The following is a 21972-nucleotide window of genomic DNA, read 5'->3' as shown; positions in this document are numbered from 1 at the left end:
TAAACAGGAATATGGTCAAAGATTTTACCAATGGCGCCCCACTGCTCGCCATCTGGCAGTACTAAATCTGGATCACCCTGGAAGTCCATGCCAGCATATGGATACTCAGAATAAACCATCTCCTGATGATCAAACCACCTGAAGAAGGTATCAGAAAATAAAATCTGAGACTGGTCAGCATGCCTAGACATATGGTCAACCCATCTCTGCATACGTGGTTCAGTAGGAGAAGGGAAATCAAGTGCAATGTACTGCGGCTGCATCAGTGGTATCTTCTCCAAGGCAAAGGCGATCAAAATAGAACCATACCCAAACTTCTTCAACCTCCCGCTATTTATCTTGGTCAATTGTTCTTTCATCACAAGAAGTATTGTGTCACACCATTTGAACACCTTCGGTTGGAGGCATTCCAAGGCATGTTGCATGTAAGATTGGTTGGCTACATGAAGAGCCGCACCACCGGCTATCCTACCAAAAGTAAACAGAATAGTCCTGAGGGACTTGTCAGTGACATCACGGATGATGATCTTGCCATCTTTACTCGGTTGAGATCCTTCTCTGCAGTACCGGCAGACATAATCTCTCACAGAGTCGCCTCCTCGGGCCAAACCTGACAAAGAGATGGGGGCACCCCGCCTCGACAAGCCAGTCAAGAAATAGATGTCTACTATAGTCAAGGGGATAGATTTGCCCCTGATATGGAAAACCTGATTGGTAGGATCCCAAGCATCGAGCAAATACTACAGTAAGTTGATCTGCTATCTCATGCTAGAAATGCGAAATAACTTCAACAAGCCACAGTTCCGCAGCGCGTTCACTGTAATTGGATCATGTAGGGCAAGCATGTCCTCTTCTTCATGCTCACGTTCTCGCCATGTAATAGTCATCTTACTCCAAATATCTCTGAAAAACAAACAAGAGAGGAGTTAGATCCTGATTTTGGTAAGAAACAGGCAAAATTTCCATCAAAAATTGTGCATCAAATTCCCTTTTTGCACCCAACGCACCTGCAGCAGTGTTCTAGGTGCGTTGAATGTTAGATAGCCTTTAGACGGGCCAACATTCAATGTAGTTTTCGATACACTGAGGGTGCGCTGATGGAAGAACGAGTTCTTTAAACCCCAGGGACTCAGAAAAGCTAGGAATCAAGCTCAAAATGCAAAATGGAAACCATGAAATGAAAGAGCTCAGGTTTAACTCCTACCTGGTCCAGAAGGCGCCGAGAATCGTCCACAGAATCCCCCAAAATCAGCTGATGAAAATCGAGGGGGAAAAGCACCTCCAAAGCTCCAACAAACCAAGTTCAAATGAATTGGTAAAATGAGAGCTAAAAGCACTTTTTTATTACTTTTACGTAGTTCAAAGTAAAATATTAGTGTTCTAACTCGTTTTCAAGCATATATTGTTCATTTCTTACTAGTTTGATGAAGAAGTTGAAAATACAGTACGATCTTTGAAAGGACAAAGCTATTTATGGTAAAATCTAAACAAGGCCATCTAATCGAGCAGTTTTAGCACATAGTTCAAGCTCGTTAAAAAATAAACATAAGACGTGAGCAAATGTTTCCACCCGCATTTAAGCTCATTAAAAAATGAACTATTCCCTGGTAAATAACCATCGTGAATGTAGTACTTCAGCCATTAAAGACTTGGTCATGTTTGCACCATCACCTCCACTTTTCATTGGCCGATCATTCACCTCCATTTGATTTTTTACCCATTTTGAGGAACAGCTGCGAAGAGTGATTTCACTAGCCATCCTTGTGACACTGCCGTGATTGGAAAATTCCAAACCTTACCTGGAATCAACTGCTACCCATTTTATCACTCGTTCCTCAAAAGACGAGTCTCCTTTAAGCTCTTTTCAACTGACTCGTAAAATATGAAAAGATTTCCGAGCCATTGGCCTCTCTAGCTCATTAAAGGGATAGGAAGTGCTATCCCTCCTCTAGATTTTAATCTTTTTGGACCTGAGGGATTATGACACAAAAAGATCGAGTGCTTGTTTCGTTCGGCTCATTAAAACTATCGAAAATTCATCCCTTCTGTATTGTTTTATACTTTTTCGGACTTAAGGGATTAGATGACGAAAAAGGAATTTTGGAGTTATCTTTACGTTCCCTTTCAGACTCTCTAAAATTGAAAAGGACCGAGTTATATTTATCATTAAACTCGTTAAAAAGATTAATAGCGACAAACTTGTCTTTAGACGAGAACAAGTTTCACTATCGCTAGGCTCGTTAAAACATAGCGATGGGTTTGCCCGAAGGGAAAATTATAGAACAAGCATATGTTATCCTCCTCAAGCTTGACAAAAATAAATAGGTACTGGTCAGCAATGACTCTGGAAAAATTGGGAAGAAAACTCAAAGAAACTTTGTTGGTAGCAAGTCGCTCTTGAACATGACACTTCCACTCCGTGTCCGAGTCGGGTTGGGTTGTTTCATTCACCAGTCACATCATCATGGTCACGCCATACCATCCACATTTGGGGTTAATGCTACCAATCCATCGCATCAGTGTCGCCGATATGTTCAAGAGAAGTCATCCAGAGAAGTCACCTGTGTCTCACCCACTACCATACATTATACTCCATTCTTTCATGATCGCCACCCTAAACCTTATATCACCATATCGTTTTCACTTCCATCAAAATCATTTGCTCCATTCCATGTCATTGATGTGGGATTCATTAAGGCCCTCCTGTGACGGATCACTTCTTGTTGACATCAGCTCATTATCCAAGATGTCGAACTAGGAATACCCCATTTAGTACTTTGAAGCTTGCATGCCTCAATGGCAAGTTTCTCACTTCCGGCGACATGTTTACATCAATGGCCTTCGACCGAAAGATTTTGCGTGGTGTTCGACTCCAAGTCCTTTATTCACACCACGTGAATTGTACTGTAGTACCTTGAGGGTCATTATCATTATCGGTGATTCCTCTCGCGCTTGTTAACAATTTACATCATTGACTGGTAATCAAGCGACGTCTTTCCATGTTCGACTTCAGAACATTTCTCGCATGGATCGACTTGTACTTCGAGTGAAGATCAGACGAGATTAAAGACCCTGGATCTAGTTTCATCCATCCGGGCTGCGATATATATTCAGGGAAATAAATACATTAAATGTACAACATTGCAGCACAGATAATCATCCTACCAAAAAGGATGATGGATCTATCAGAATCATCAGTCTACACTCAGACAGTTGTCTGTCCTATGTACATGAAAATGAATTTATAAATCTGAGCATGGGAATGCCCACCTCAGCTAGATCATGAAAATATTATGAAGATAATGTATTGTAGTGTATCTTATTACAGGTCTCCTCCCAGCATTGAAAGAACTTCGAATCCTCATAATAAATCATTTCACCCGACACCAAAAGGTTAACGACCTCATACTTTAGGGGGCAACTATTATAGACATTTTTGTGCCCTACAACTCCAAGCATGAAATGTCCATAAACCAAGGGCTCCTAGGTCCCTAAAAGTGTTGTTCTAACCCCTAAAGGAACAAGGTCAACAGATTACAGCTTCTCCCAAAAGTTCTCCATGAAAAACTACTCAAAATTGGTCAAAACAGGATCATTGCAGCTACTCCACTGGCTAGGTGCATTGCATCTCACCCAAATGCACTGTGAGGGTGCGTTGCATTTCAAAACTCCCTTCTGTGGGGTGCGATGGGCGAGAAATGACAAATGTCAGTGTCATTCCGCGAGGTGGAGAGGCAATGGAAGCTTCCAGACTCTTCTCCTGTGACACTTGCCTCACTGAATTCGACCAAGGATGAGTAAGAGGCCCTCAGTCTCCAAGTGGAAGCAAGAACTGACAGAGAGAAGACACTAATCAAATCACAAGTTGACTCATCCTCCTTACAGATATCTATATATGGATCCCTCATCCCAGAGATTCAGAGGCTGGAATTTTGCATATTGTAAGGAATTGTTGTTGGTTTCTAGAGAAAAACATCAGATTGTTGGGTGATCTATGCTTTGTTTGAGGTGAAGAGGGGCTTCTTTGCTGGGAGGTTGATGCTGGGTCAGAACCACTGGTTGTAACTCCTCCTGGATCTTGTCCTGTTTATCAATAAAAGCTATTTGAGTTCTCCTCCATGCTTTTGTGTCATTGATGCTTGTTACATTTGTATGGTTAACTTAAATCTGATCCTAAGTTGTTTATCAATATAGATCCATGTCTTTGTATAGTGCTATGCTTCTGTGATCTTACAGGTACTTTGTGAAGCTGGGCGTGCAAGGGAGCAGGTAGCTAGAGACTATCAAAGAAGAGAGGGATTGAATCAAAGGATTAGCGCAAGACACAGGTTGGTTCTTTCTATTTTTCTCTATCTATAATTCATAATGGAAATACAAAAGTAGCTTTTCTTTGTTTGTTTCTAAGGTAGCTGTCACACCTTAGTGGGATAGAGCAGTTCTAAATAGACACTTTTCCCTGTAACAAAGTTGTAGCTTATATTGGGTTTAAGCTCATTATTCATTTTTATCACAATGTGTGGCCTAAAATCATTAAGGTGGTTCAACCTCAATGAAACCATTTATATTCTCTACCTTGCAAAGTCTAAAAGTAGAAATATTTTGCTCGTGCTAATTACATATCGAAAATATACGAAAACACATTTGAATATATATATATATATATATATATATATATATATATATATATATATATATATATATATATATATATATATATATATACCGTAAAACATAAATATATCGGATTTAAAAAGGAAACAAGTTTTAAAGTTAAAGGCCCAGACCTGAAATATATATATATATATATATATATATATATATATATATATATATATATATATATATATATATATATATATATATATATATATATATATATATATATATATATATATATAGATTATGCTTTATAAAGTTCGTTGGGTCCGCTTATCACTGCGTTTATGTACATTGGTTCTGCCGATTGCGATGAGAAACGGCGGACTAAACCTTAAATATTATATGTTTCATTTTATATGCCTATCTGGTTTGTGATCATCACATAATGTTTATGACTTATGTCGATTGCGATTTGCGATCACGGGCCAGACCCAAAAGTATATATATTATGTTTTATCATTGCAGTGGGTTCGGGATATCGCATAGCTCTTAATATATATATGTGTGTGTGCGTGTGTGTATGTAGCTATGTTGATTGCGATGTGGGTAGGCTGGAACTGAAACGATATATAATGTGTTTAATAACTCCGGTGGGTCCGCGAGGCATCTTATGTATATGTTCATAGTGCTAATTGAGATTTGCAATTGGGTTCCAGAGCTGGTAGATTTATTAAATTGGGTTAATTCATTTTCAATTCTGCTTTACGTGTTTTGTGTCAATTTTGCTGTGTAAACAAAAAAATTAGTGTTAAAGCTGAATCCGAAGAAAAGGCAGATTTAAAGTTATAAGGCAGGTTTTTGTGAGGAGCAAAAAACTGTAAATGGTTTTATTGGATCTCACCTGATACCACTCAGCATTCAACACGTAGCAGTCAGGTGGAGAGAGGAAACTACCCATTTCGGGTGGGTATTCTTCGGGCTTATGTCCCACCTGAAACCTTTATAGATCGCTTGATTTGAAAAGCGCAAATCTATGGGGGGAATGAATTAACAAGAAAGTATACCTCAATAATTGTGCAAAGTCCATATTAAAAGCGAAAGGAGCATGTTTATGTCATATTTTCATTATAAAATGTATACAATAGAAAAGCACAAATATGAAGGAATTATGTGTAAGTCCAACATTATGTTAATGCACCATTGGAAAGGGCTGATTGCGATTTGTGGTGGAAGTCAATGGAATGTTGTATGGGTAGACTTGACAGATTTATAAAGCAAGATTAACTCTTTTGAGTTTCGTATTAATCAAAGTTTTGTGTTAATTTCATTGTGTAAAGTGGAAAATCAGGGTTAGAGTTGAAGCTGAAGAGGAAGACAATCCGTTATGTTTCTTTACATTTTGGCTAATCATAATGCCCATGTAAGCCCAAGATTACAAACTAAACACATTTCATTATGGCTAAAATAAATTAAGAATCATTAGGGCATTACAGAGGAATTCAGAAGAAAATCAACAGAGCAAGCTAACAGTTATCATCCCCTTCTGAATCTAGTTCTGTTCTTGTTATTTAATGTTCTTGGAGGTGTCTTTTACCCTCTTGTAAAATTCTGTAATAGTTTTTACTTCATATAGTTAGAAAAATAGTTAAATAGTTTGGGCAGTTTCATAAATCAACAATTGTTCCACAGTGTATAAAAGGAGGAAAATTTACTAAGAAAGGGTTGGAATTTTGGAGAACCCAGAGACTAGGCCACTATATTGCTTATATCATCATTGATTAATGAAAGAATCAGAAGTTTCCATGAGTTGTTGCATATAATTTTGTAATCTTCTTTGTCATGTGTCATGATATGTTTTCTTCTTTTCAAGTATACTAATGAAGCCATAGGTCTTTATTTTCTTATGTAGATAAAGTTAAAATTTCTTAAAAGAGTGCTCCTATACTTGAAGTCCTCACTTCCTTTCTAAGTTATAGATAATAGTTTCTTTGAAATACCAGCATATTGTCTATGATTCAATTCTCATTATCATAGTTCCTCTAAGTTACAAAGAGTATTTTCTGTGAAAGATCAACATAGTATCTTTATCTTCTCCTTCAAACTTTCCTCATTCATTATTTATATCTAGCAACAAATGGAATTCTGAGATGTTCTGGTCATACATGTATTAAGATTTAAATACCAATTTTTCTAGGTCCTTCATTTGAGAACACAACAAACAATAAGTGACAGTAACTAATATTTATTAATGTTTTAAGCACAATTTCCCCACAACCAGGAAATTGGTTTATTAAGGAACAATAGGGAGCATAGTCTTAGTGCTCCAACCAATTGAAAGAGAGCATGGGACTATAAAAGAGTCTATGGGGGAGTTGCGCGATAAGGAGGTTGCATGTAGGATTGGCATGTCACAAGGGTCGCACCTATTTAGAGGGGGTTGCGTTGTCGTGCGGGTAGTCTAGGAAGTGACCATTGGTGTCACTATTCATGACAAGATGTCTTATTTAAGACAAAGAGTAGCAGGTGGTAGGCAAATAAAACATGAATTAAGAGCTAGATTTGGGACTATCTATCGCCAAGGAGGCATTAATGTCTCAGAAGTGGGGGGAATGGTCGAATTCAAATTCAAAAGATGCTATAAAGCACCTAGGGCTAGCCATGAGACAACACTTGGTTGTGTGAGGTTTGAGCAATTACAGAGCATTGAGCACTGAATACTCGTACCACCTTTGAGTACACGACATAACATATCCCATAAACACGATGAATGCTAGCAGACCAGGATTGTTATTCACTAAAGATACCTATGGTGAGGCTATGGAGCCCCATATGGTCCAAGAGGAGCCTGGAGAGGAGGCAGTTGTGCCAGAAGTTCCAAAATCGCCATGGAAACCATGGCCGACGAAAGATAAGCAGACTATGGGTCCAGTCAGTGTATCCCCAAGAAACCCACAATTTGGCAAGTTTTCATTGGAAGAAAAAGGCAAAGCCGTCACCATTGAATCAAATGAAGAGGAGGAATAATTACAGGCTCTAATTGATCAAATAGAGGTGCAAGACGATGTGGAGGAAGATGTCCCACCAATTCCTTCTGCAACAAAGTTACCTACGTACGTCCCCCCGTGGAAAGGGAAAGTTAGGGTGGCCAAAGACCTAGAGGCCATGAAGAGTGTGCTCCAGATGCCTCTCCTCCATAACGACATTACTTTTGAAGGTCCACCCCTTGACTGGGTGCCTACCTTGAAATTCAAAGATTGGGACCTCGCAGACAACTAGAAGTTCCCACACCTGGTGATAGAAATATTGATGAAAGAGAAGTTGGAGGGGCCAGTGATCACATTGGAGCCATGAAAATGGTTGCGCGATGTGGAGAAGGCTGGGTTAATTCATCTCCAATGGATACCCCACTTTCACCACCCACCCATCATCATTTTCATCATCAGGCAGCTACTGTGCCTAGTGCATGATGGGTATCTATGGCTGTAGGAGCCTATTCCCATCATGACGGAACTTACACAAGATTTCTCGGCTTCCATGTAAGGGAAGGGACCCCGGGGAAATAGCTGGTAAAAGTAGTGATTTGGCCCTCACGAAAGCCATGAAAACCAAGTACAAGCTGGAGAAGAAGAAGCGTGGCTATGCAATTGCGAGTATCAAGGACAAAGGTGTGCACATAGCCACTCAGATCCCAGCCAGAAAATTAGTGCGGAAGTTTCATGCCAATGAAGTACCAGCACCTCTGGTTGTGCTGGCCGAGCAGTGCATGGAGGGGGTCTAGTTCAACTGGGTTGAGTTCCTCTATGAGGAATTTTTGATAAACTGCAAGGAGGCCCAAGAGTAGGGTAAGACCTTCCACTATGCATGGTTGCTCTTATCCATTGTGTTGGTAGTAGGAAAACTACCGACAAATAGCCAGTTCCCGCCTATCGACTAAGACCTTCCTGAGGCCGCGAAGTACGCTTCACTCTGGGCCACGAAGGATGCAAAGCGGATTCATGCGGTCAAGGTTTTTTGGGTGCTGATGGAGGCGAGCATCCGGATGTTGATCAATAGAAGAGCATGATTATGTCCCACAGTATACGCCACTCTACAGAGCTTTACACAGTTTAAAGCAGACATGCACAACATTAATGTCCGGGCGTAGAAGGATCTAGCAAAGGAATGGAAAAAGCTTCCATTTATTGCTACTGATGACGCCATCTTAACAACATTGGAAACATGGCCTCTGGATTGGTGTGCCCTGGACTTGGAAAGAATGGAGAAGGCTATATCCCAACAAAGGAAGAAGGACACCAAGAAGTGCATCACGCAGCTGGCTGAAAAGAGGCGTTGGGAACAAAAAGCAACTACACAGTAGAAGACGGTCGATGCAGCAACAATGGTGCAGATGGTAGAAACAACAACAACACCAATAAAACAGGCTGGGAGGGGGCCATGAAATGTCCATAAGGCAGGGGGCTGAGGACATCAACTTGGACAAAGAGTGTGCGGATCCAGAAACTACCTTGCAATAGTTGAAACAGTCGTGCATCCCTGAGAAACTGGTCCCCAGAAAGAAGACGAAGGCATCCAAGACATCCATGGACCTAAATCACGCTTACAGAAGGTGATCTTTTTGACATTGGTGAAACAAATCACAATTTCATTAAGGACGCGCTCCAAGAAGTGATGGTGGAGCACAACACTGTGTTTGAGGTGCTACGAACATAGTTACAAGGAATATAGGTGCAACCTCCTCAGACAGGAACGATGGCCCCATATGCCGTAGCAGGAACATCAGAGATGGAACAAATGTTGCGCGCCCGTGTGACCAACACTTTCATGTTCCCCAAGGGCGCGTTAGTGGTAGAAAATGAAGTTGACCAAGCTGCAGTGGGCAAGATTAAAGGGTTGAGCTTAAACTTGGCTGCCCTTCTGTGAGAAACCCTGTACCAGTTACAGGATGGGGTCATAGTTGAGCTCTGTGCCAGAGAAGGTCATGTGCTATAGGTATTGAGGGAAAAAAAGATCAATATGGAACAACTTAGTCGGCAATGGGATGAACTCATTGCGTAGACTCAAGGACTGGCGTAAGTAGTGGATGATGCTCATAGAACTGTCCTAGAATTGGCTGTCCTAGTAGATCTACCAGTAGGAGTGCGAATTCACAGATTAGTTAGTGGATTTTGCGAGGCAAAGGAGGAAGCCACGAGGATACAGTTGGACCTCAACCTTCAGATTACCAAACTGCAATTAAAGGCGTAGTCATCCACAACCCTAGAAGTTAGGGAATACTTCACTGGCACTATCCAAAAAGGGTTGGAGGAAATACGATAGGCTATACAGAACTGTACTACGATGTTGGAAGAATCCTTCATAGTACTCACTTCCTTACAGGAGGACCCCACCATACAGCGCTTGGAAATAGAGTCACGGGAGCTTCAAGTGCAATATGATAGTGTGCGCAGAATGGCATAGACAGTTGTCCTAACCTAGCGGCCGACATAGTGATAGCATGCAAAGGCATTGAACGAATAGGTGGATTGCATGTGAGAGAAAGAGGGAGTACTTAAAGCACGTGTCCAACCTTGGATTGATGAGTCCATCCTCATCACTGCTGATATTGAAGAAAATCTCATGCAGATGAAGGTGATGCATGCCACAAGACAGGTATTTTCCCCTGACAGTGAGCATTCGGTTGAAAGAGTAGAGTAGATCCAGTAGACGACAAAACAGTGCACTGCAAACCTTCATGCAGCACAGGCACAGTTGGAGGGGCTCCATGCCAAGATCATCGCACCAACAGAGTGACTCGAGATGAGCACGATGATTGTGTTTGGGGCTTGTTGGGCATGGGATCCCCTGAAGCATGTTTTTGGGGCTTAAAGCCTAAGTTTTGGTCAATTAGACTGTAAGACTCCGTGAATTATGGGCGCGAAGCGTGAAGTCTAGGATGAGTCATAGGGTTGTTCACCCTAAAATATTATAATTTAATGTAAAGTTGTGTCGGCCTACCCATGGTTCGTGGACCATGGGATTGTATAAATAGAATGAGGCTCTGAATGTAAAGATAACTAAGAAAGAATAGATAGAATAACGAAGGCATGGTTCTAGGTTAGAGTTGAATCTGAAGTGTGGTGGGTCATAGTAGTAGGAAGAGGCTTTGCAGCAGAGTGCGTAGAGGCCTAGTAGAGTCCGTAGCTGAGTGCGTTGACCCCTACAGCTAAGTGTGTAGGGCGAAGTCAGGTCTATACTTGGGATTGAAAGTTAATAAAGCAAAGTGTATTCTATGCATCTGTTCTTGAATTTGTATTCTAATGTTATACATTACTTTTAATATGCTTATTTACTGCGCGCAATAGATGAATACTTGTATGAATGCTTATATATGAAAATAATCTAAGTAATCAGCTAACAAAGACTAATTAAGGAAGACTTGGGTAAATAACGGGTCACTCTACAGCTACAACTACGTAAATACAGTACCACAGGGCACGGGGTACCCGCAGGTGTGTGTAGCACAGTAAGTGTGAATGTTGGACTATGTACCAATCCCTTCATATCAAACATCCCCAGGGTGAGGAAACCTAGTTCTAGCACCCTCCCATACTACTTTGGGTGAGACCTCAGTCTGCGCTCCATGGACTATTGCCGAAAGCACTAGTAGTACTTGGATTTGCTTGGCTAAATCACTTCTGAACTTGGGTTAGGCCCCACTAAGCCAACAAGAAGGCCCAAATTTTGTAATAAAGATCTAAAGCCTCCACATTTTGTGGTCGCGGAGTGCGAAGAGGTCAAAGGGTTGTCCTCCCTTGTTTTGTGAAGTCTCATGTCAACTGTAAAGATCTGCCCACGGTCCGTGGACCATGGGATTGTATAAAAAGGGAGTCTTGGAAGAGTCTAAGAGAAGGAGTAGTAGTAAGAAGGACTTTGGGGTAACAAGTTCTAATTTTCCTCAAGTCTTAGTGTAGGTAGAGGCTCTGCAGCTGAGTGCACAGAAGCCTAGGGTGGAAGTTTGCAGCTGGGTGCGCGGACCCCTACAGCTGTCTTCGTAGGGTGGATCGAGCCTATACTGAACATGAGATATCAATAAAGAGAAGTATTTTGCAAATAACTATGTATTTTTTCTCTCTTTAAATGCATCTGATTATATTATGATACAATGTGGGTTTATATTAGAATTCTTATTTAATGCGCGAATGTATTCGAATATATCTGTTAAATGAAAGCAAGCAAGAGTAAAGGATTACACGAAGGTAACTGTAAATGCATGGTAGATTAGGTAACACTTAATATAACTTGGGAACTTATACAGTAATGCAATCACAGAGGCGCGTAAGTCCCTAGACCTTGGGTTAGGGATGTGCGAAGATAAGTTGTGTATCATCATGGAGGTACTAAATGACGGGATAGAAAGAACATCGATAAGCCCTAGAAGCTTATTGATCTACACAAAGGTAGGATTAGGAAGTATAGACTGAAATCATGACCATCTTAGGGTGCTAAAACTTGGTTCCTACATCCCCCCACACTACTTCGGGTGAGACTTCAGTCCATGCTCCATGGGCTAATGCCGAAAGGGCTAGTAGTGTAGGGATATGCTTGGCTAAATAATGCTAAACTTGGGTTAGGGTCCATCAAACCAACAGATATCATGCATGCAGTAGGAATATTTGGAAGGTTCCAAGCAAATCCAAAGGAATCACATGTTCAGGCAGTAAAAAGAATATTCAAATATCTTCAAGGAACTCAAGACTTTGTTTTATGGTATCCTAAAGATATAAATCTTACTCTTCATGCATATATAGATGCAGATTGGGAAGGAAATGTTGATTATTGAAAGAGAACTATTGGAGGTGCATTCTGTATGGGTTCACGCTTAGTATCTTGGTTCAGCAAGAAACAAAGTTTGCTTTCCGTATCTACAACTGAAGTAGAATATGTGGCTGCTACATCTTGCTACACACAACTACTTTGGATGATGAAAACATTGCAAGACATTTAGATCACATGTACTCCACCCATCTCCATTCTATGTGATAATAAAATTTCCATTAGTATTTTGAAAAATATTATCATACACTCCAAGACAAAGCACATATGCATTAAGTACCATTTTCTACGAGAACAAGTGCTTGAAAAAAAGGTTAAATTGGAGCATGTTCCCTCCAAAGAATAGGTTACTGATATATTCACCAGACCACTTCCCAGAGAAACATTTGAATATCTCAGACAAAAGTTGGAAATAGTTACTACATCATCCTGCTATTAAATCCAATTTTGGAGAGGAAGGTTCATACATGCGGGTTTCATGAAGGATAATCATGTATATACGTGGGTTTCAATGGCTGCATAAGCGTATATGTTTTTCTAATAGAAAAGCAATGGGTCAGATTCTGATATGGTTGCTCAATTTTATATTGATGATTATAGTTGGACGATATGCTTTGTTCATTATTTTTTATCTCACTGACAAAGATGCCTTGATGAATGATTTGTTGTCAATGCACAGGTAGCACAGGTTCAGGGGGAGCATTAGCCTTCACAAACATTTTGCATTGTTGGCATTGTGGTTGCTGATTTTACCTCTGGTTTCAGATATTCATATCAATTGATGCATAGGTCATGAAAAATATCCAGGGGGTAATATGTCTTTGTCTGTCATAGTCTATTTTTTATTAAATCCTATTGGACATATGATGTAATTTTGTATCCCCACTATGCATGGGAAGGATGATGTAATAATTCCTATATTTTAGTTATGTATAAACAATTAGTATATCCCCACTTGGCTGGGTGGATGAGTTAAATTTGATGTATCCCCACTTGGTTGGGATATTGATGTATGTATGACTGTTTGGTCTTAGGGAGGTCATACTCACTTAGTTGAGTTATAGAGTCATGTTATTATTTTGAAACATATCTCTGCAAACTTTGCATGTACTCAAGGGGATCATGGACAACATAATGTATATCAAAGGGGCATAGTATCTTGGTCTACCCTTTGCCCTTGATGTCAAAGGGGGAGAGTATTTTGGTGTTACTTATTATCTTTAATGGTTTCTACAGCTTGCAGTAATGAACACCAACATGGTTGACATCAAGTCCAAAGGGGGAGATTGTTGTCATTATGATACAAGTGTTTTCCTTGATGGAAACTTACTCACATGTTAGTTTAGTTTTGATAAAAGGCAACTCACAGTGTAACAGATCATTTCAAAGATAACAGGACATTGGTACAAAAGAACATGAAGATGGATCTAAGGACTGCTAATAAGAAAGAAGAAGTTGAAGGAAAAGGATGGTGTAAGAAGTTTAAGATATCTACGTAGCTCCATGTTGTCAAAGGAGCATATACACGTAGGTTCACATAACAAAAAGAGCATATACATATGCACGTACTTTCACAAGAGGAAATGTGCGTATAGGTTGGAAAATAAAGGAAATTCAAGAGTAAAGAATACCAAGGGTCAATAACATGGTATTAGCCCACAATATTGAGCAGAGTAACACCTATTTCATCCCATCCAAGAATACCATAGGCCCTAAGTGTGGTTTTGTTTCAACGTATTGAGATATGCCAAAAAATATATAAGGAGGAGAAGATCAAAGAGCCAAGGTGTGCAAGTGAAAGGGTTTCTAAGGGATACTTCTATCTAAAGTATATTTTATGTTGCAAGTGTTACAAGGAAAAGTGTCTATTTAGAACTGCTCTATCCCACTAAGGTGTGACAGCTACCTTAGAAACAAATAAAGAAAAGCTACTTTTGTAATTCCTTTATGAATTATAGATAGAGAGGAATAGAAAGAACCAACCTCTGTCTTGTGCTAATCCTTTGATTTGATCCCTCTCTTCTTTGATAGTCTACAACCACCTGCTCCTTAGCACGCCCAACTTCACAAAGTACCTGTAAGATCACAGAAGCATAGCACAATACAAAGACATGGATCTATATTCATAAACAACTTAGGATCAGATTTAAATTAACCATACAAATGTAACAAGCATCAATGATACAAAAGCATGGAGGAAAACTCAAATAGCTTTTATTGATAAACAAGAAAAGTTCCAGGAGGAGTTACAACCAGTGGTTCCGACCCAGCATCAACTTCCTAGCAAAGAAGCCCCTCTTCTCCTTAAAAAAAACATAGATCACCCAACAATCTGATGTTTGTCTCTAGAAACCAACAACAATTCCTTACAATATGCAAAATTCCAGCCTCTGGATCTCTGGGATGAGGGATCCATATATAGATATCTGTAAGAAGGATGAGTCAGCTTGTGATTTGATTAGTGTCTTCTCTCTGTCAGTTCTTGCTCCACTTGGAGACTGAGGGTTTCTTACTCATCCTTGGTCGAATTCAGTGAGGCAAGTGTCACAGGAGAAGATTCTGGAAGCTTCCATTGCCTCTCCACCTCGGGGAATGACACTGCCATTTGTCATTTCTCACCCATCGCACCCCACAGAAGGGACTTTTGAAATGAAACGCACCCTCACAGTGCATTTGGGTGAGATGCAATGCACCTTCACAGTGCATTTGGGTGAGATGCAACGCACCTAGCCAGTGGAGCAGCTGCAATGATCCTGTTTTGACCAATTTTGAGTAGTTTTTCATGGAGAACTTCTGGGAGAAGTTGTAATCTGTTGACCTTGTTCTTTTAGGGCTTAGAACAAAACTTTTAGGGACCTAGGAGCCCTTGGTTTATGGACATTTCATGCTTGGAGTTGTAGGGCACAAAAATGTCTATAACAGTTGCCCCCTAAAGTATGAGGCCGTTAACCTTTTGGTGTCGGGTGAAATGCTTTATTATGAGGATCCGAAGTTCTTTCAATACTGGGAGGAGACCTGTAATAAGGTACAATACAATACATTATCTTCATAATATTTTCATGATCTAGCTGAGGCGGGCATTCCCATGCTCAGCTTTATAAATTCATTTTCATGTACATAGGACAGACAATTGTCTGAGTGTAGACTGATGATTCTGATAGAGCCATCATCCGTTTGGTAGGATGATTATCTGTGATGCAATGCTGTACATTTAATGTCTTTCTTTTCCCTGTAACAAAATGGCGACCATATTGGGGAGATAATTAGTTTGTTTGTTTATCATTCTTTGTTGTTTGTTTCATAAACTTACAAGTAGCATTCGAACTGCATTTGCCATAACAAATGCAAAGTAGATAACTGTTGCTTCAATCCATTCACTGGATTTGTTTATGATTTAAACATCTGATTCACAAACTAACTGAATTCCCTTGCGATAGCTCTTAGATTCTCCTTAGATCTACCCCTGATTGTTGCATTACTGATTGCTTTTTACTCGGCCAAAAACCAAGAACTGAACTGTAAACTATGACCCGGAACCCGAACAGAGTCTCGTTTCTAGCCCAGCGTAGGTACTGTTCAGAGATTCTGAATTTCAGCACACTTCCCGAAGGGACAACCTGCGCTGCATTTCAGATTCCCTGTGTTACAGGTGCGCTGATCGGACTAGCTCTGTGCAGTTGTGGCTTCTGTGGATCATCCTTTCCAGTTCTATTCCTGAATTTTGCTACCTGTGATCAGTATATGTCTGTCTGAAACTCCTTTTCCTTGTTGTTATTCCGCCTCCTTTGTACAAAATAACTGTAGATTTTTTTGTGTGTTTGTTGAGTCATTTACAATTTTCCTTTGCAAAAGTAGCATAGTCGTACTGTCGTCCTTTGATTTAAATCTGTCGCAAGTGTCGATTTCGATCATAAGAGAAAGTTTGATTGCTGTTGATGGTCGATTATCTTGTTACTATTGCTTTTGGTCTAAATTTGTAATTTTCTAGTGTCAAAAACAAGTATTCATTTCAAAATCGTAAAGTGTCGTAATCGTGTCTATTTTTTATTTCGAAAAGGAGCTTGTTTATATTTGTCGCTTGAAAAGAAATTCAGATTTGTACATCAACTTTCTTTTTAAGCATCTATATATTAAGAAATTCGAAAAACAAATACATGCATGTGCATTTGCATATAGACAGTCTGTTTGGCTTGATTTAGGAAAGTGCATTTACAGTGTGCTCTTTGCTCTTTGTGAAAAGATTCTGTCTTTCTTTTCCCTAGTAGCTAGGATTTTCATTGCACAAAAGAGATAAAAAGTTTGTTTATCATCTTTAGATTTCATTTTAGGAATTACATCTACATCTCGTGGTGAACCCGAAAGGCAAACTTCATAAACAAGATCAACTTAAAATAAATTCAATGAATCTAACAACGCTTTGGAACTTAACGCACAATATTTAGAGTTATAGGCTAGAGACGTATTCCGGCGTCGTAAAGCCTGGTAACTATTGTTCTCACTGATGGTTGGGTGATTCCTCCACTTTGAGACAATAAGTGCCAGTACGGACTTGTGCTCCCACGTACCGTCGATTATATTTTGGGAGACCCCTATAGGCTTAAATCCTTTATCCATAGGAATTCGTGTCTGCCGCCCTATCGATCGCAATGCACTGAACACAACATTCGGGAAGATTGACTGCCATACCGTAAAAAGTATTCTGCAGTTTTGCGATTGGTTTGGTACTCCCTCTACCTAGACTTCCAGAGTAGTCCCTTTCGTTCCTTTTCAGACTCCTTAAGGGAAAGGTCCATCTGAGCACTTTTCACTTCAGGCTCATTAAAAATCGAAGGCGACTAGAGTCATCTTTTGTTTTTTCTCGACTCTTAAAAACTAAAAAAACAAGTTGTGTCAAAGCGTCTAAAAATTTATTTTAAACAGAATATTCATTACCCCTTTCCTACGTTGATCTTGGGTTGAGAAAATGGAACCCACCAACCAAGGAATTCCCCTTGGAGGAAATCCTAGTCCCTTCTCCTCTTGGGGAGATGTTGGTGCACCCCATATGGCCACATTGTCACTTCCAGGACTGACAATTGGTTTCCCTGTATGGCTCTTCTCAACCTCTGTCGTTCAAAACACCACAATTCCTGAACAATCGAATCGGCAATTAGACGAGTCCAGAGTTACCCACCAACCTTCTACTTCCTCTAATTATTCCTCTCCTCCTTCCTCTTCGCTTGATGGGGCTGGTAAAGCCAAAAGTCAAGTTCCTAAGGAGAAGAAGGAAAATAAGAAGAAAGAGAAGAAGAAGAAGGAGCCAAAATCGAATGGGGGCAAACGAGTGTCATCTAACAAAAATCCACACACTGCACCAACCAAGCCTAAATTTCCATGTTTCATTTGCAAAGGAGACCACTTTCACAGAGATTGTCCTTGCATCCCTCAAATCTTAAGGGACTGGTCTCCTCGTTTGCACAACCCGGTGTCGTCAACCTCTGATGATCATGTTGAAAACACACCGTCAACTAGTGAAAGTTAAGCCCCGGGACAAAAAGGAAAATATAGATTTCCTTGTAAACTGTGCAAAGGCGATCATGCCATCCACCATTGTCCCTTCTTAGACAAAGCTAAAAGAGTTTTGGATGATCGTCCGGTTTCACCGTTATGACTTCCTCCTCGATATAAAAAACTCTTGCCGAGTCTGTCACTAGTTGAAAATCCGTTGTCCCGCTCATGTGGTCAGCCGAAGCATCTGCCATTGAAGATGAACCATCTGAATCCATACCAGACGAAATTCAAAAGGTTGAGGTAGCAGTTGACCTGGTTTTGCCTTCAGAGGTTCCATCTTCAGATGATACAATCACTGAAGAGAACAAGGATGACACCGTCCAAATTCTTTTCATAAGCACAGACTCCAACGAACATGGGGGAAATTTAACCATTCCTTTACCGCAGGAAGGAAGTTCGTCAGATTCGTACCTGACCGTCTATTCGGTCCCACCTCCAAGCAACCTAGTTGTCTCCTTCGACTGAAATCAACTAGGCAGACCCCGTTTACCAGCTAGTGTACCATTCCGAATTATTGTTCAAATATATAGAATGGTTATGGCTGGTACCATCATAGATGAGGGGGATTCTATGAGTATCCTTTCCTCAACTGCTTGGAAAGCGCTTGGTTCACCATCACTTTTGCCTGAGATGAGAAATCTGACAAGCTTTGATAAAGGAACCAGTCGACCGTTAGGGATCCTTCTCGATGTGCCCATAACATTGAGAAGGAAAATCGTTCACATGAACGTAATGGTAGTTCAAGGACCCCTAGATTACAATCTACTCCTTGGACAAGACTATATTTATTGCATGAGAGCCATTGTCTCATCACTCTTTAGAGTGATGTGTTTTTTGCACGAAGGAAGAGTGGTCAAGCTCGTAGACCAGCTTTCATTTCCTGGATCACGCATAGCAAATAGTCATATACCATCCCTAAATGGTCTTTTAACGAAAGAAATGTCTCAATCTCCAGTCCGTCCACCCGATGAGCTCGAGTGATTCGAGTGGACATGACTGAAACCCAGGGGGCATGCACCTGGTCTGCTTCGGCAGGAAAACTTCGGGTATAAGGTAGGTTTCCGCGGGAGAATATGACTAGTCTGTACCCCCATCTGTGATTGGAAGAGGGGGTTATTCTAGAACAGGATTCTCTTGTCAAAGTTATGTCAGTCGGCGGGCGTCGGCGCTCACCTTTGTTTATTTCGGTAGACATCGCCAGAGAAGTGTTTTGTTTACGCCATAAATAGAACTATCTTTGGTAACCTATAAGAGGTAGGCCTCTCTCGCTAAAACAAATGTTTTATTGGAAAGAAGTAGGGGTAACCTTAAAAATCTGTTTTATACCTGGGGGCATGCAAACCTTTTGGAGTGCAAGCGAAGAGCGGCTATTTTTTTTTTTAATTTTTTAGGACCTCTAACCCTTTAAACTTGTAGGATTGGTTGTTTCCTAACTTGCATAAAGAAAGGATGTGGGGAAAATCTCTAAAAGTTGTCGTTTTTATATGAGACATTCTTATCACATGACTGGATTAATCGAGCAGTTTTAGCACATAGTTCAAGCTCGTTAAAAAATAAACATAAGACATGAGCAAATGTTTCCACCTGCGTTTAAGCTCATTAAAAAATGAACTATTCGCCGATAAATAACCATCGTGAATGTAGTACTTCAGTCATTAAAGCCTTGGTCGTGTTTGCACCGTCACCTCCACTTTTTCATTGGCCGATCATTCACCTCCATTTGATTGTTTACCCATTTTTAGGAACAGCTACAAAGAGTGATTTCACTAGCCATCCTTGTGACACTGCCGTGATTGGAAAATTCCAAACCTTACCTGGAATCAGCTGCTACCCGTTTTATCACTTGTTCCTCAAAAGACGAGTCTCCTTTAAGCTCTTTTCAACTGACTCATAAAATATGAAAAGATTGCCGAGCCATTGGCCTCTCCAGCTCGTTAAAGGGACTGGAAGTGCTATCCCTCCTCTAGATTTTAATCTTTTTGGACCTGAGGGATTATTACACAAAAAGATCGAGCGCTTGTTTTGTTCGGCTCGTTAAAACTATCGAAAATTCATCCCTTCTGTATTATTTTATAATTTTTCGGACTTAAGGGATTAGATGACAAAAAAGGGATTTTTGGAGTTACCTTTACGTTCCTTTTCAGACTCTCTAAAATTGAAAAGGACCGAGTTATCCTTGTCGTTAAACTCGTTAAAAAGATTAATAGCGACAAACTTGTCTATAGACGAGAACGAGTTTCACTATCGCTGGGCTCGTTAAAACATAGCGATGGGTTTGCCCGAAGGGAAAATTATAGAACAAGCATATGTTATCCTCCTCAAGCTTGACAAAAATAAAGAGGTACTAGTCAGCAATGACTAGGGAAAAATTGGGAAAAAAACTCAAAGAAACTTTGTTGGTAGCAAGTCGCTCTTGAACATGACACTTCCACTCCATTTCTGAGTCGGGTTGGGTTGTTTCATTCACCGGTCACATCACCATGGTCATGCCATACCATCCACATTTGGGGTTAATGCTACCAATCCATCACATCAGTGTCGCCGATATGTTCAAGAGAAGTCATTCAGAGAAGTCACCTGTGTCTCACCCACTACCATACATTATACTCCATTCTTTCATGACCGCCACCCTGAACCTTATATCACCAGATCGTTTTCACCTCCATCAAAATCATTTGCTCCGTTTGATGTCATTGGTGTGGGATTCATTAAGGACCTCCTGTGACGGGTCACTTCTTGTCGACATCAGTTCATTATCCAAGAAGTTGATCTAGGAACACCCCATTCAGTACTTTGAAGCTTGCATGCCTCAATGGAAAGTTTCTCACTTCCAGCGACAGGTTTACATCAATGGCCTTCGACTGAAAGATTTTGCGTGGTGTTCGACGCCAAGTCCTTTATTCACACCATGTGAATTGTACTGCAGTACCCTTGAGGGTCATTATCATTATCAGTGATTCCTCTCGCGCTTGTTAACAGTTTACATCATTGACTGGTAATCAAGCGATGTCTTTCCATGTTCGACTTCAGAAAACTTCTCACATGGATCGAATTGTACTTCGAGTGAAGATCGGACGAGATTGAAGACCCTGGATCTAGTTTCATCCATCCGGGCTGCGATATATATTCAAGGAAATAAAGACATTAAATGTACAACATTGCAGCACAGATAATCATCCTACCAAAAGGATGATGGCTCTGTCAGAATCATCAGTCTACACTCAGACGATTGTCTGTCCTATGTACATGAAAATGAATTTATAAAGCTGAGCATGGGAATGCCCACCTCAGCTAGATCATGAAAATATTATGAAGATAATGTATTGTATTGTATCTTATTACAGGTCTCCTCCTAGCATTGAAAGAACTTCGGATCCTCATAAAAACCATTTCACCCGACACCAAAAGGTTAACGACCTCATACTTTAGGGGGCAACTGTTATAGACATTTTTGTGCTCTACAACTCCAAGCATGAAATTTCCATAAAACAAGGGCTCCTAAGTCCCTAAAAGTGTTGTTCTAACCCCTAAACGAATAAGGTCAACAAATTACAACTTCTCCCATAAGTTCTCCATGAAAAGCTACTCAAAATTGGTCAAAACAAGATCATTGCAGCTACTCCACTGGCTAGGTGCATTGCATCTCACCCAAATGCACTTGAAGGTGCGTTGCATCTCACCCAAATGCACTGTGAGGGTGCGTTGCATTTCAAAAGTCCCTTTTGTGGGGTGCAATGGGTGAGAAATGACAAATGGCAGTGTCATTCCGCGAGGTGGAGAGGCAATGGAAGCTTCCAGAATCTTCTCCTGTGACACTTGCCTCATTATGAATCAGGGAAAAGTGTCTATTTAGAACTGCTCTATCCCACTAAGGTGTGACAGCTACCTTAGAAACAAACAGAGAAAAGCTACTTTTGTATTTCCTTTATGAATTATAGATAGCGAGGAATAGAAAGAACCAACCTCTGTCTTGCGCTAATTCTTTGATTCGATCGCTCTCTTCTTTGATAG

This window comes from Pinus tabuliformis, chromosome 2_1 (assembly GCF_031772625.1).
Source record: "Pinus tabuliformis cultivar Carrire ecotype Pingquan chromosome 2_1, CPIR1, whole genome shotgun sequence".
NCBI lineage: Eukaryota > Viridiplantae > Streptophyta > Pinopsida > Pinales > Pinaceae > Pinus > Pinus tabuliformis.
The sequence above is the reverse complement of the archived record's forward strand: the minus strand, read 5'-3'. Positions refer to the sequence as shown.